Raw genomic sequence first — 16,682 nt, forward strand, 5'->3', positions numbered from 1 at the left:
TGGTATTATTTAGAAATAAGAACATCATTTTGATATAGACTTCACTAAGAAATGAGTCTATGTGCAATTTGATTTTAAAAGAGCATTTATCAAAAGATACAGTAATTCAAGGTGAATTATTTATTTTTGTTTATTTATTTGCTTGATTGTTTGTTTGGTTGATATTTTGGGCCACACCCAGTGATGCTCAGGGGTTACTCTTGACTATGCACTCAGAAGTTGCCCCTAGCTTTGGGGACTATATGGGACACTGTGGGATCAATACCAGATTCAGCCACATGCAAGGCACACATCCTACTGCTGTACTATAGCTCCAGCCCCCAGATAAATTATTTCTTAACATATACAAATAAAGTATCTTGCTTACGACTCTTAATGTCCTTAACCAATAGTATAAAAGTATAATTTCTAAGCCAACCCTTGTATTAACTATAGATGTTCAAGAAAAGGAGGGGTCAGTCCACATCAACACCAGAGAATGACTATTTAATATAAAAAAGATGTTATCAACTGTTGATGACTGTGAATGAAAAAAATCTTAAATGAACCAAATGCTCAAGAAAATAATTAAACATCGTAACAACCATGTCGTCCGGAAAACGACTGAGAGTAGAAATTCTTGTTAAACTAGATGGCATTAGCAATTCCCATGATGGCTTTCAGATGAAACTATTTAAGCCATTTTCAGTATGTCATAAAACTTTTTCTAAATGCTTAATAACTTTGAAATTCTTTCCCTATATAGTCACAGTTAAAAACAGATGGAGTTTCCTTATTGAACATATCATCTTCAAAACAAAATGAAAAAAAGAGAACAAAGTGTTTACAGTACATGAAGTTTATTAGGATAGCATGATAGCATGTAAATCATTCACTTTACTACATTAGGAAGTGCCCATCATTGTATATTTAACGCTTGTTCAAAATACATTTCAAAGTCCCATGTCCATTAGTTTGTTCTTCACATACTTAGAACTGCTTTGATTTTATCTAACCAAAACTTACCTCAATAACATAGTAACAAAAGATTCCGATCAAATTTCTATTTTCATCATAGGAATAACTAAATAACCAGTAATATCTTGTATATCTCAATTTTTAACCTATGTGATTTTCATGCTTTATCTCTTCCCTAAATAAACCTTACAAAATGCCTTTGAGGAAAAAATTTATATTAATCCCATTTCACAATTTGAAATGAAAATCTTAGTGGTGATAACTTATTTTTTGCCAGGTCTCCTGACATTGAAATTCCACTTTAAATATTAAATATTAAGTATTAAATAGTTAATACTAGTTAATAACTAGTTAACTCAGGTTAACTCTTTGACCTGTTCAGCATTTGTTCAAGAAAAGAAAAGTTTGTTTAGTCATTATTTTCCCAAGTTTATTTTCAACACTAATGCCTTTTATCGTAAATATGCATCTACTTATGATTCTGGAGAGATAGTATTAGATGTCAGTTATTTGCCTTGCAGACAGCCCCATTTATTTGATCCCCTACATTACATATCAACCTTGAACACCACCAGGAGGGATCCTTAATTATAGAGCCTAGGAGAATGTCCTTAGCACTGCAGGGTGTAGTCCAAAAACTTAAAAAAAATAAAAAATTAAATAAGTAAAATAAAACTGGAAGTTAAGCTAGGGAATTAGTTCACAGGATCACAGTGCCTGTATTCAAATCCCAGAGATCAGTCCATGGCATTAATCCCCGTTCCTCCAAATGGCATGGTCTAAAGCCACCCAGATGTGACCCCAGTAATCCTCAGCACCTGAGCAGTATTCTATTGTCAGACTCACAAAGTTGAGCTGAATGTTTCTAATTTCCCTGAGCACCAGCAAAATTAAAATAAATTATAATTATATATGATATATAATTATATATAATAATTATAAATTATTCTTAGACATCACTTTGTTAAGGAAATAATATTCTGTTGTATTCTTACCTACCTTTTATGCATTGTCTTTTGCTGATATTCTCAAAGATTACTCAGTCATTTATACAAAACTTTAGATAAGTCTTGAAAGATCATACAAGCATGAGCCTGGCTTGTCCCATTTCATTCACATCCTTACACTATCCATTCCATACACATGATTGTATCTTAGCTTATGGGATTATAAAACTAGAAAAAGAGTTTATAGCTCTGGCCACATGTATTGAACTCAAAAACAGGCTGAAGCATCTCTTGTTTCTTAGCAACTTCTGTTCTCTCAACCTGTAATTCTTCTGTCCATTTATAAAGCAGACAGAATTGGATTTACTATTTTCTCCAATATAGTTCCGCTTTCTGAAGGTCACCCAATGAGTCTATAAAAAAGACTCAAATTATGGGACAAATTATGGGTCACTTTTATGAGACTCAAAGGCTCATAATTATAAATTATGATTACCCAGATCAAAAATTGTGTCTTGTTCTTGGGGTCTCTTACATCGTTTGTTTGTTTTTTCAATAGCAATTTTTCTTGGCTTTTTTTTTTGCTTTTTTATGAAAATGATCACACAGAAATTATCAACCAACAATTTAAAAACAAGGAAAAACAATTTAAAACATGTTAAAAATTAAAAAAAAAGTTAAAACCATGAAACCACCTTTTCTTCATCCAATAAAACAAAACCAAAGTCTGGGTTTTCCTTTCCTTAAGATTGTCTGGATGAAGGTGTTGTATTAAATAATTAACGATGGGGCTGGATGGTGGTGGATGGCGATGGATTTCTCTCTGCCATCCCAGGCCACGTGGCTCCACAACCCCATCTAGCCGGCGGGTCCCAGGCCCAGGTGAAAGGCGAAATCACTCACAGGCAGGCATTAGGAAGCATCATCTTTATTCATGCCCTATTCACCACATGTGTGTGGCCTACTCATAACCTTTCAAGCACTAGTTATTCTTGGCCCTACATCTCAACTCCTTTCAGCCATTTTCCCTTTGGGCTCCATGCTGGTCAAAGACCAGAACGCAGAGACCCAAAAGCCAGCGAACCCAGCAGGGCAGCCAGGGCAGAGAGACCCCTAATCCTCAGGCTCCAGGGTTTATCTACCTATTCCAAGACCCCTCCCAGGAATGGGCCGGGTCTTGCCGGTAAGGTCACACCTAATATCTGGTTCCCAAGACCCCTCCCAGAAATGGGTGGGTCTCAGGTAGCTACACCTTAATCCAGGGTTTCAGATAGGTACACCTACAGAAGGCTCTATCCCACCCAGGATACTCTCTGGTGCTTGTGGGGGCATATATGGGGGACCCCTCTCTTCTCCTCCCTTTGGGCAGTACTGGGCTGAGGGGGTTGGGGGAGTGTATTAGGCCTGGGACATTCATATATCTATTTTTATATCTAATGAAAAAGTCGGTTCATTTTTGAGGATTATGATACAGGGCAGGGGGAGGAAAAAGTTTGACTAAGGCACAGGGTGGCCTTGAGGATTTCAGCACTATTGGGGTTGTCTGTAGTGTGACTGTGGGGGCCACGCAGTGATCCTGGCTGGGCCTGGGAGGGACACTTACATTGTTTTTTTATGGAAGACATTATTTTCCTTCTTCATCCAATATTTTGCAGTACTTTCTAGTCAATAAAGCCATAATTGACTAATGACAAATCCATTCAAAATATCTGGGTACTAAGATTCCAGCTGATAAGGGAATAACTAGCCTTGCACATGACTGACCAGAGTTTAATTCCAAACTCTTCATAAGGTCATCCAAACACTCCCTGAGATAGATGTACCCTCCCCCACCAAAAAAATATGAAGAACTACTTCTTATTAGTCATTTATTACTAGTGTAATATATCATTTGGGTTTGACCTTTCAGAAACTTGAACTTCAATACACTGTACTATTCAAAGTTGCTTAGTTTTATATACTTTTTTCCCCATTAAGTCTAATTTTTTTAAAGAAATCTTTATTTAATCACCATGATTACAAACATAATTGTAGTTGGGTTTCAGTTGCGCTCCTCTCAATGATCCAATGATTCATGGAAGAATATTTTCTTTGTTCTTTATTGTTCTGCTTTTACTCTAAAAATTTGTGGTTCATAATACACAATCTGCATGAGGTATCCTATAGCAATGTATGAAATGGCTTATATCCTGAACCATTATGAAATTCTAGTATAAAATTATTTTTAGGCAGGAGTCAGAGCAATATCGTTGCGGTAGGGAGTTTCCTTGCACCTGTTGACCCAGGATGGACCTACGTTCAATCCCTATCATCCCATATGGTCCCCCAAGCTAGGAGAGATTTTTGAGCACATAGTCAGGAATGACTCCTGAGCATCACCGTGTGTGGCCCAAAAACCAAAAAGAAAAAAAAAAAAAAGAAAAGAAATATATAGGTAATTAAAAAAGTAGATAAGAGCAATTAAAGTAAGAAAAATAAAAGAAAATGTAGATAATTGAAAAGGTAGATAAGGCCAATTAAAGTACTTTTATTAATCATTATTTGGCTATATAATGTCTGTTATTCTCATAGAATAGACATATAGGCATGGAAAATGACTTGAAAAAGTTGTGAAAAAATTGTCTGATTTTATTAGGTCAAATCTAAGAGAAGAATTGCTATCAAGTAAGGACTGACTGAAAGCAGTTTTGAATCATACCAATTCTGACATTTTATCTATGCTCTGTGATATATCAAATTGTCCTTTCAAATTGTGCATGATTTGCTTTTTTTTTTTATATGTGAGAGATTTAAAAATTCTAGCCATTTTTAGTGTTTTAACAGCTGGTTTCTCTATCAAACACATCACGCAGTTTGATCAGATGCAGAACCATCAGGAGACATTTCAGAAGAAATAGGGATTTATTATAGGACTTTGTACTTAGATAGTATCACAATACAGATCCCCCTCACCAGTTCATTTTTTATCTACCTCATCTGACTAAATTCTCTCTCTAAGCAATCTTCCTAAATTTTTAAAAGGAGATACCAAATCACCACTTTCACTACTTTAAAGAGACCAAAGCCACAATAAAATTAAAAATTATATTTGGCATGGATAACAACAGTGCTCCCAGCCTTTTTGGGGCCCTTCATTGGCTTTATGTTGCTAGTTTCCTTTGGTCCTTGGGCTTTTCGCAAACTCACCACCTTCGTAAAGAATCAAGTGGATGAAGCAACCAGAAAGGACTCAAAGGTTCTATACCAACAACTATGCACCTCAGAAGACCAGCTGACACCTGACATCTCCCCTCCTGCCAACTCTCCGCCACTTAAGTTTGAAGTTATCGAGGAGCTGGCGCATAGACCTCAATCTGTGCCTTGCCAAGCTTTGGAAACGACTGAATCAAGGGTAGCAGATGCGGTGACTGGAAGCCCCACACCTCTTCACCCAGTGTGGCCAGTCCACCGAGGCACGTCTGTCCCTTCTATATTGTATACTAAACAGGGGGAGATGTGGGAGATCGAGCACCCCACATATCAAAGGAACTCTGAATGAATTTTCCACCGCCTGTCTGATTCAAGCCACAAAAGTTTGCATAGCCCCGAACCAACAGAAAACTCTGCAAATAAATTTAGCTCAGCACAAAAATCTGGCTTAACCAGATGCCTTAACCTTTCCATGGAACCTGTTTTTGTAACTGCTCTCAAGCATGTAGTTATAGATATGTTTTTGTAAAGTTTAAATTATGATCCTTATTGCTTGCACAAAAGATAGATCTAAATGGAAAATAGGCTAAACAAATAATTGTATTTGCGTAAATATCAATTAGCTATTTGTTTAAGAATTTGCTTCCCCTCCCCCCATCCTGCCAGGTTCCTCTTTATCCTTCCCGCCATCAAAATGTGTTTATGCTCCCATTGGTTAAAATTGTTGTACTTGTACAAATCTGATTGGTTTATGTTTCAATCCTATGTTACTAAAATAGGCCCTGGATTGAGCTATTATAAAAGGGGCCCTTGGGCTACTGTGAAGGTAAGAAGTGCTCAGGCCATGGGGGTATTGTTGGAAAGATGTGTGCAGAAATAATGTTAACCGTATATTAACTTCTGATCCTCAATAAAAATAAGCTATTATAAAATAAAAAAAAATATTTTAGAGAAAAAATCTAGACTCTCCACAAAATTGAAGGACAAGTTCTGATATCTTCTTTATAAACTCTTTTCCCAATACATGCATGACCTCTCCTCCTCTTACTGATATTGCTCCCCATTTGTGTGGCACCTTTTATAATTAATGAGCTGACATTGATACATCACTATCACCCTGACAAGTCCATAGTTTACAGTTCACTCTATGTTATATATTTAATAGGTTAGCAATAAGTCTAAAAACAAGTATTCAGCTCTATAGTATCATCCAGAGAATTTTCGTTTCCCTATACATTCTGTGCTCTTACCCAGCACCTCCCTTCTTGTAAACACTGATTTTTTGAATCCTTCAATTGTTTTTCTTTTTGTGGTGGTTCTGAGATTTAAATTCAGAGCCTCCTTCATACAACCCATATGCTCTACCATTGAATGATGTACCAGGACTACTTCTATAGTTTTGCTGTTTCCAGTATTATAGAGTTGGACTCATAGTATGTGGCCATTTCAGATGTTCTACTTTATATAATCACATATACTTTAGACTCATCTTCCATATCTTTTCATCATTTGATAACTTATTTCTATCTAGTACTGAGCAATATTCCATTGTCTAAATATCTAGGTATTGTTTCCAAATTTTGGCATTTCTGAATAAGCTATAATAAATATATCTGTATAAGGCATGATATCATTATTTGAATAATATTTGGTTTCTGGCTCATCTGATGAATATTCTTATGTTCTCTTCCAAGGTGACTACCAACCTCTCTTCCAATATGACTATGCCATTTTTCAATTCCCATCAGTAATAAACAAGAGTTTCAGATTAAAAAAATTTATATTTGGATATCAAAGCAGAATAGTTTGTTATAAAAACTGTTTAATATCAAAAATTAAGATTAATAGATAAAATAGTGGCAAAAATGGAAGCAGTTTTAAACAGTTGATGAAAATTTATTATAAACACTAATTCCCCCAAATAAAACTATGACTTCCTAATTCCAAGTCTTTAACTGTGGCTATATTCATAGTCTGTATGGAAGCAAGATAAAATCAGAATAGTAAGTTGGCCTCTAATACAATAGGTTCTATCTTATCGATTTAGTGAGATTATAAAAGAAAAGTTTATATATTAACAGAAGGAAGGCAAAGTGAAAATAAAGAACATATGGCCATGTGATTGAAAGGCTTCCAAGCCAAGGAAGACAAGGATTGCCAATAAAGATGGAAGATATTAGAGGCAAGGTTCTTACTTAGAGTAATCAGAGAACATAACCCTATTGAAATCTTAATTTTAGACAGCTAAAATCTAAAAATGGGAGAAAATACTTGTCTATTGTTTGAAGTCATCCAAGAATTTTTGGACATTGTGTAAGCAATCCTAGAAAACCAACGCACTAATTTGCCTCCTTACATAACATTATTCATAGTATGATCTTATATCAATTCTTTTTAATACATCTACTCTTCTATATTAATCATCTTAATTTATTTTATAAACTATACTAGAATTAACCAATCACTAACTACCAAGCCTCTGGAATGCAAATTACTTTATTCTTATGTATATGTGTGCTCTAATGATCCTTGTTTATGTATCATTCTCTTTTTTTTCTAAAACCAAATTGACTTCCATTCTCAATTTGATGCCTTTTTTATGTAATTCTGAGGAATTCTCTCTCTTCATTCTAGCTTTTATTTTTTCTTTTAACAAAATATCTGTGTGGCATACTAATTCTCTGTACCTCAGCACCCAAAACACCACTGTTTACTGCCTCTCATCATGCCATCATGCCATATCAGAAATGAAGTTTTTCCAGAATTGAACCCAGTAAATTATTTTCTGGATAAGTTTTCTGAAAAGTTTTGAATAAATGAAACTTTTTGTTGTTTTTTTTATCACTTCACATACTTTTACAATATATATAGATATATATATATATATATATATATATATATATATATATATATATATATATATATAGATTTGTAGAGCAGAAGCTGCTATTGGTGTAGGGGGCAAATTGATTCAGATTGTCATTGAAATATCAATGAATGCCTTTGGAAGTTATTAAGTTATTGTTAAAAGCTATTAAAGGGATAAATACTTTAATTAAGGAGAATACTTTCAGATTTTCTGAATATAATTTTATGTTGGTGATTTCTAGCATTAGTTAATGTAGCAGCATTGAGTTCTAATGTGTTCCTTCTATTCAGCATTGTCCAAGAATATCTGTTAAACATAACATCTAGAAAAGTATTTATGAAAATGGCAATAAACAACCTCCTAAACTGAGCTCTTGTTACTTTAGTAACAGCTAGTCTCAGCCACAAAAACTTTTTAAGTTCACATCTTCCTAAGTAAGTTCATGAACAAGGAGTTATATGAATGAGGCTATAATTAAACTAATATGCTAGACTTATATCCTGAGATTTATAATTATTATGTTATATACATATGTATCATTACTAAAAAGTACTCTATTTTATAACTATAAAGATATGTTATGTATAAATTTTATGTACTTATGTAACTAGATATGAGAGTATATAGGAGATAGTACATATATATGTATGTATATATTAAGAAAAAAAAGAGCATTTAAAATATATAGATACGTGGGCCCAGAGAGATAGCACAGTGGTACGGCATTTGCCTTGCACACAGCAAATCCAGGACAGATGGTGGTTCGAATCCCAGCATCCCCTATAGTCCCAGAGCCAGCCAGGAGCAATTTCTGAGAGCAGAGCCAAGAAACCCCTGAGCGCTGCCACATGTGGCCCCAAAACAAAAATAAAATAAAAGTAAATAAATAAATAAAACATATAGATATGGAATAAATTATCAGCTTTGACTTGTATTCACAAAAGAATTCTACTATACTCTCTGTCTATAATAAAATCTCACCACAATACATTATAGTTGACAAATTTAAATTTTTTAAACCTTACTTTCATTGTGTAATGAATACACAATCAAAATTCTAAAGCTGTCGGGGCAGGAGCAGTGGTGCAAGCTGTACGGTGTTTGCCTTGCATATGCTGATGTAGGAAAGTCTATATGGTCCTCCAAGCCAGGGGCAATTTATGAGCACATAGCCAGGAGTAACCCCTGAGCAGTTCAGGGTGTGGTCCAAAAACCAAAAAAAAATTCTAATGATGTCACTGAGATCTTATTTTTAACATTTAATTTATTCATAATTATTTATTTATTTATTTATTTATTTTGGTTTTGGGACCACACATGGTGGTTCTCAAGCATTATTCCTGGCTCAAGAATCACTCCTGGCAGGTCCAAGGACCATAAGGGATGTTAGGGATTGAACCCAGGCTAACTGGGTGCTAGGCAAGTTCCCTATCTGCTGTATTATCTCTCCTGGCCCATTACATTTAAGTTTTTAAATACAATAATTTATCATTTTATCATAATTTATATATATATATATCTTTTTGTAATAATTAAGAATTTATTTATTAATTGGCAGTTCAATTAAAGGAACTTTAACCACAGCTGGAATGTCATGTTAAATGCCTCTCAGCAAATTCAACTGATGCAAAATATGTTCTCTTCTGTTTTCAGCTGGTAATTAGGATGATGAAATTTTTCTTTAAACTTGAGTGCATTTCTTCCTTAGGCAATTAAAATGAGTTGTGCACTGAAAATGCCTTGTCTTCTATTTAGCCATGCTCCGCTTCACAATGGAATAGGGAATCATTCTATTGGTTAATAAACCATCCCTATTGCTTTCTTTCAATGCACGTGTGTTCAAATAAGATACAACAATATTTTTCAAAATGTTTTGGTAAAAAATAACCTCTTTAAGTGACCTATATACAATTGTTTATAATTAGGTCTTAAAGTTTCTTGAGCATGAAGATGGTGATAGCAATCATGGCGATGCATGTGCTTGTTTGTTTCAGGACCACATAGGTGCTCAGGGATTTCTTCCAACTATGTGCTCAGAGGTCACTCATGATGGGTTTAGGGGACCATTTAAAATATAGATTGAACCCAGGGTGGCTGCATAAAATACAATAGCCTTCTGATCTATTACTGATCTATCACTCCAGCCTGTCATACCAAAAAATTTTGATAATTATATGACAAAAGGAAAGTGCATTGAATGTTTGAGTGGTATATGACTTACTAAAAACCTTGAAAATATTCCCAAGGTTAGATGAATTTACTCCACATTAAATGATATAGTCTTGAAATTAAGTTGAAAATATTTCTTGAGTCATCAATGTATGATACTATATTTGTTTGTAAATCATACAGTCTTGAGTATTTCTTTGTTTTGTTTTGTTTTTGGTTTTTGGGTCACACCCGGCAGTGCTCAGGGGTTACTCCTGGCTGTCTGCTCAGAAATAGCTCCTGGCAGGCACGGGGCACCATATGGGACACCGGGATTTGAACCAACCACCTTTGGTCCTGGATCGGCTGTTTGCAGGCAAACGCTGCTGTGCTATCTCTCCGGGCCCTTGAGTATTTCTTTAGAGGAAAATTCATACAGACTTTTCAAAGGAAAAAAGCCACTCCATTATGACTGAAAAACATAGAAAAATATTGAAATGCTAAGCAGTTGACCCTCATTGATATGCCTGTCCTTAGCCAAATTTTCTAATTCAGTCTCTTGATAAATTGTCAACTCTGTCTGGAATTGTTTTTGGATTTCAGTCATAGCTGTTGATTTAATAATAAAAAAAATGACAACAAGAAAAAGAAACTACCAATAAACTTTGCCCTTTGAATTGTAGTTTTATCTAAGAGAAGTTGTATGTATTGTCCTCCCCAAGAGCATTTTCTCTCTTAGAAAATGGCCTAAATCACATTCTCTACAATAAAAGTAAATTTCAGAATGAGTTTAAAATGTTATAACCAACACTTGAAACAACTAAGAATGTAACAAATGTGATGTTCAGTAAAAAGAAATCATTTTATATGTTCAACAGTTTCAGAATTACTACTTATGGGACACTTTATTTAAAAGGAGTTGCAATTTTTGTAAGTACGCAAAGATCCTGAGACTATCTCTAGATGAATCTAAAAACACCTAACTCAGAATTGAAAATGTCTAAAAGAATAAAGAAATAGTAATCTTGATAAATCACTCTTCTTTTTCTCAGTTCATATTGGTGAGATTTAGTCACTTAACAACAGGGATGTTTCAAGAAATATGTCAATAGGTTGTTTTGTCACTATGTGAAGAACATTCGGTGTAATTATCTAGACTCTTTTATTGTGTCTTTGGACCACGGTGCCTGCAAATGAAGCTTCTTTTAAAATCCCTTTAATGCTTTACATAAAAATAGTGAAGATCAATACAATTAAGAAAGAAGTCATAGCAAACTCATGCATCTTGTATATAAGACCAAGAAAAAGGCTAGCAATTCTGGGTCATGATTATAAAATTAATTTGTGGTATGAATTAGAAAAAAATACTGATTTCATTTTAATTAAAGTCAGATAAGTCATAACTAAAATCATTAAACTGACAGCAAAGCCAAAAGACATGGTGACACCATATTAAAGGCAGAGAAAATAAAGATGCCTGCAATCCAAAGAACTAGGTAATATACAAAAAATACAAAAAGGGGAAACAGGAAAAGGTATCAAATATTTTTCTAGGAAAATGACAATTATGAGATGATGGTGCTACACTATGAACTTTACCTTTAGAGGTCAAGACTTAATTTGACTGAATACTCTTACTCTGTGGGATCATGATAATATGACTATTTTCCTATGGCTAAAAATTGAGGGATACATTTTATTCCTTATTATTCTTCTAGTATATATAATTAGGAATAAGTCTGCCTTCCCAGATAAAAAGAAAAGGCACATATGGTTGATATTCAAATCTACTTTTTTTTAAAAAGATCATTTATGTTTATATTAATTAAAACTTTAAGTTTCTGGGGCTGGAGGGTTGGTGTAAGTGGTAGGGTGTTTGCCTTGCATGTGACTGACCTAGCATGGACCACGATTTGATCCTTCAGCGTCCCATATGGTCCCCAAAGCCAGGAGCAATTTATGAGTGCATAGCCAGGAGTAACCCCTGAGTGTCACCAGGTTTGGCCCAAAAAACAAAAAATTTTTTTTTAATTTTCTATAGGAATATCAGGATTTGACTCTGAAATATTGCCACTCTTAACCCTGAGTTGTCAACCTACTATGTGAACTTAACAAAAAGCAAAAGATCATAAATCTCTGAATTAAAAACTCAGCTTAGTTGAAATATTGGTATAAACTGCATAATTCTATTCTTTAATATGATTTTTACAATCTGCAGAGTGTTTGCTTAGTAATAAAATTGTATTTTAAAATAAAACTTTGAAAAAATAAAGTTTAAAGGTTTATGATAGAAATATACAATAGCAGTAAGATGCTTTTATTGCACACAGCTGACCCAGGTTCAGTCACTGCCAGTAATAAGACTTGGGCATTGCTGGATATGACACAAAAACTAGCAAACAAAACACATAAAATAATAAGTTCTGGGAAGCCAGAAGAATTTAGTCAATTGTAGTACCAGAATAAGGGCAACGTTCTATTAGAAAACAAAATTGTAGCTAGCCAGAAACTTACAAATTATTTCCTGTTTTTGTGTGTGTATTTGTATAATAAATTAAATACAAAGTTATTTAAAAGGCAATAGAAATATTAAAGATAAGGCAGCTATAAAATCTGGAAAGAAACTTGACTAATAGAGAAACTAGTTGTTTTGGAATGATACTGTATTATAATACCCTGGGATACTATATCAGAATAAATTGAATATAATTGAAATTCTTCAATCATTTTTTACTCAAAATGTTGACATTGTCTCATTGTTTCATCTAACTAAACCTTAGCAAACAACTAATAAGCCATTAAATTGCCAAAATTTGGGATCTAAGAGTAATGTATATACCTTTTATTCTAATAATCATTCTACCCCAAATTATGATATTTATTATAAACCAAATGTTTTTCAGTACTTATATGTATTGGCCTAGATGTTACCTTTATGTTCTTATCTATATAGGAGGATTTCGGTAATGTCTACAAAATCAAAATTAAATAATGTTCGGTCATGTTCTTTATTGATTTTATTAACATGAGCACATTTCATTTATTATTCTGGAAAGTATCTTCTCAATAGGTGCTCTATAATAATATATATTAATATATATAATATAATATCCTTCTGGATATTATTACACAATCATGCCAACAGTACAATGGCAAAGGCCTGAGGATGAACAATTTCCTGATCCTCCTGGTGCAGGGAATAAACTAGACCACCCCAGTAATACTTGGGGCCACCAGAGCTGCAATTAATTAATATACTGAAAGGGTGGTCCCTGTGGTTCTGTGGTTAAAATTAAAGTCATCCACATGCAAGGCATGATCTATATCACTATGCTATTTTTAATAAGTTTTTCAATTAAATCAAAGTTGTACATGATTGAGTTTCAGTCAATGTTCCACCCCTGTACGACCTTAACCCCTGCACTAAACATAGTTTAAAAGTAGCTTATTTACCCATGGTGAATTATTCTCAGTGAAAAAAATTTCTTTGACTACTTCGTAAAGAAATTAAACTACTTAGACTACAATTAACATTAAAATGCTTCGACTAGCTACATAAGTGAGAGTAGTACCTCCGTAGTAGTAGACAAAAAATTTTTACCTTCAAGGAAAGAATAAGTCAGAAAAAAGATAAGAATAAAACTACAAGAAGATACTGACTTGGATCAGAGATTACAAAAAAAAAAACAACTTTAAAATTATGTGGCAAAATTCAAGCCCAAACCCTACTCTTCTGTATATTCAGAATCATGGAGAAGATAGATGGTCACCATACCAATTCATTGAAACTATGTCAACTGAAACTATGTCTATGAGGGGCCTGAACAGTGGCGCAAGAGCGATTTTTGAGCACATAGCCAGGAGTAACCCTTCAGCGTCACCGGGTGTGGCCCTCCACCCCCCCCCCAAAAAAAAAAAAACCAACCAAAACCTATTTTGAATGATTAAGGTGTGTTGTTTTTTTTTTTTTTTCCGTTTTCTCCTTTGAGATAATTTTAAGAACCAACTAACAATGAGCCTTATCAAGTGTGACAAAAAAGTGCATCGCCATATCTGCCACTGTCTAACTAACCTTAGGTACTGAGATCCCTTTGAAATCCAAGTGAGTTGGATGGATATAGTCAGTTCTATACAATAATCTAATATGACTCAATGCTAAATTTATTGAGCCTAATAATCCTTGTGTCCTGCAAGAGCGAGTGCAGTTTATCACATGCCAGTTTTTTTTTTTCAGAACTTAAAATACAAAACGTAAGGAAAAGCTTTCTTCTAAAAAGGTTACATATTTTTCAGTTATATTGCATGTATTTGAATGCATTAAATTCTATCATTTTAATACTTTAAGAATGAAATTTGAGTTTGTCAGGAATCCTTCAGATTGCACTTAGATTTTATAGTATATTAGAAAAATTGCCAGACTTAGAAAAGTGGTTAAACTCACATTTTAAAGTTTATTATAGAAAAAGACACCGACTTGGCCAAGGTTTATGGAGAAAACTCCAGGAGATATCAGAAACAAATTTCCAGGTGTTCTCTCTCAGTGAAGCCACATGGATGTATTTAATTCTTCCAGTAAGAGTATGTATGAAAATATGTGGTAAATGTAACCAAGCAATGAAAATTCCTCTTTAGTGTTCGTTGAGAGCCAGAGCTTTTAAGGGAGATCAGTAACATATATATATATATATATATATAATATATATACATATATATGTTATATATATATAAATATATATAATATATAGTATTTGCTTGCACTACTCACTCTCAGATGTTCAGACTTTAAGTTTGCTTAAATCATATTTTACATAAATTGCATAAGCAAGAGTGCCTTATTGTCCAAAATCTCAGGCATGCAAAATTACACTTTTCTGGAGTATTCCTTAAACTCAGAACTCATTTTCCTAAAGATAGTCAAATATTTTTCCTCAAATAAAGTTTTTTTTTTTGGAAATATATAGAATTTGAAAAATCCTGGCTGGAAGTATTATGCCTTTCTTGAACAGAAGATTGAAAATTGCTATATAAGATGTAACTTTTCTTCAAAATATCTTGGCACATCGCAAGACTATTTAAATAGCACATTTCTGAACCTCCCATGTTACTGCCAATAATGCATAATTGGATTTTTTTCAATGGATTATAAGAAAATCTTATCACACTACATAGAAAAAAATTGTTTATCCAACACTTTGTCTTTTCGTTTATTCCTGTAGGAGCAATTAACCATCCAATTTCTTTCATGACTGAGAAATTCAGTATCTGATAACATATCTCATATATGTTCATAAATGGACATACACAAACATGCTCATCAAACATGATTTGAGGCAACCGTTAAGTTGCATGAAATTTAGTTGTCACGGGCCCGGAGAGATAGCACAGTGGTGTTTGCCTTGCAAGCAGCCGATCCAGGACCAAAGGCGGTTGGTTTGAATCCCGGTGTCCCATATGGTCCCCCGTGCCTGCCAGGAGCTATTTCTGAGCAGACAGCCAGGAGTAACCCCTGAGCACCGTCGGGTGTGGCCCAAAAACCAAAACAAAAAACAAAACAAAAATTTAGTTGTCACTAAATTAAGTACAATAAAAGTAGAAGTTAAACTTCAGAATTAGTTCAAAGGGTTGTCACTGAAAAATAAGATATGAAAATTATCATAGATTCACACCAGAGTGAAGATCATAACAGGGTAAAGATCCATTTTATTGAAACTAGTCACCAAAAAATATTAACCTTGACATTAAAAGAGTCCAGTGACTTTCTACCTCCAAAACCTTGGCATAGACCCAATAGACGCTGAATTGTGAGAGATCCAGAAATTCAGTGAAGATTTCAAACCATATTAAGTAAAGACTACTTAACAGTCCAGATGAAGGCGTTGCACCATTTTAATTCCCTGTGTGACTGTGCATTCTAAATGAAAAGTAGCCCTTTGGAGTTATAAATGTGATCAGAATAAATAGCTACTCATTCATATTCAACATAGGTGATAAAAGAAGAAGCAGAATAAGATATATAGCAAAATAATCACTTGAGTTTATTTACACAGCGACAGTGGTATTAATTTAATAAAAATATAAATAGAATGCTTTCTTTGCCCTTTAAATGAGAGGAGGAAATTGGTTTTAAAGGTATTAATGAAATGAATAAACAAATAAGATGAATATGTTGAAGACAATTTAATTAGAGCTAAGTTCTCTAAGACCCTTCAAAGATATTGAGCTTATCTCAATAATAATTTTTGTGCATTAATGAACTTATATAGAAGAAAACAACTAGATTGGAAATAAACTTTCACATGATTAATTTGCTCCAGAAAAGAAAAATCATTTTCAAAGCTCAGTTCATGTAAAAGAGATTAATTAGAAAAGGAAATATCAAAGAACTATAAAATAAAATTACAACATAATTGAATTTTGAATGATAAATAAGATTTCAATTGTTCATGACTGAGACAGCAAGATCTCTGTCAGGGAACAAACACCAAAATCAGGAATAAAAAACATAAGAAAATGATAAAATAGAAATCGTAAGTGTGAGGATTAATGGAAAAATTTAAAGGAAAAAATGCAGC

This window comes from Suncus etruscus, chromosome 10 (assembly GCF_024139225.1).
Source record: "Suncus etruscus isolate mSunEtr1 chromosome 10, mSunEtr1.pri.cur, whole genome shotgun sequence".
Classification (NCBI taxonomy): Eukaryota; Metazoa; Chordata; class Mammalia; order Eulipotyphla; family Soricidae; genus Suncus; species Suncus etruscus.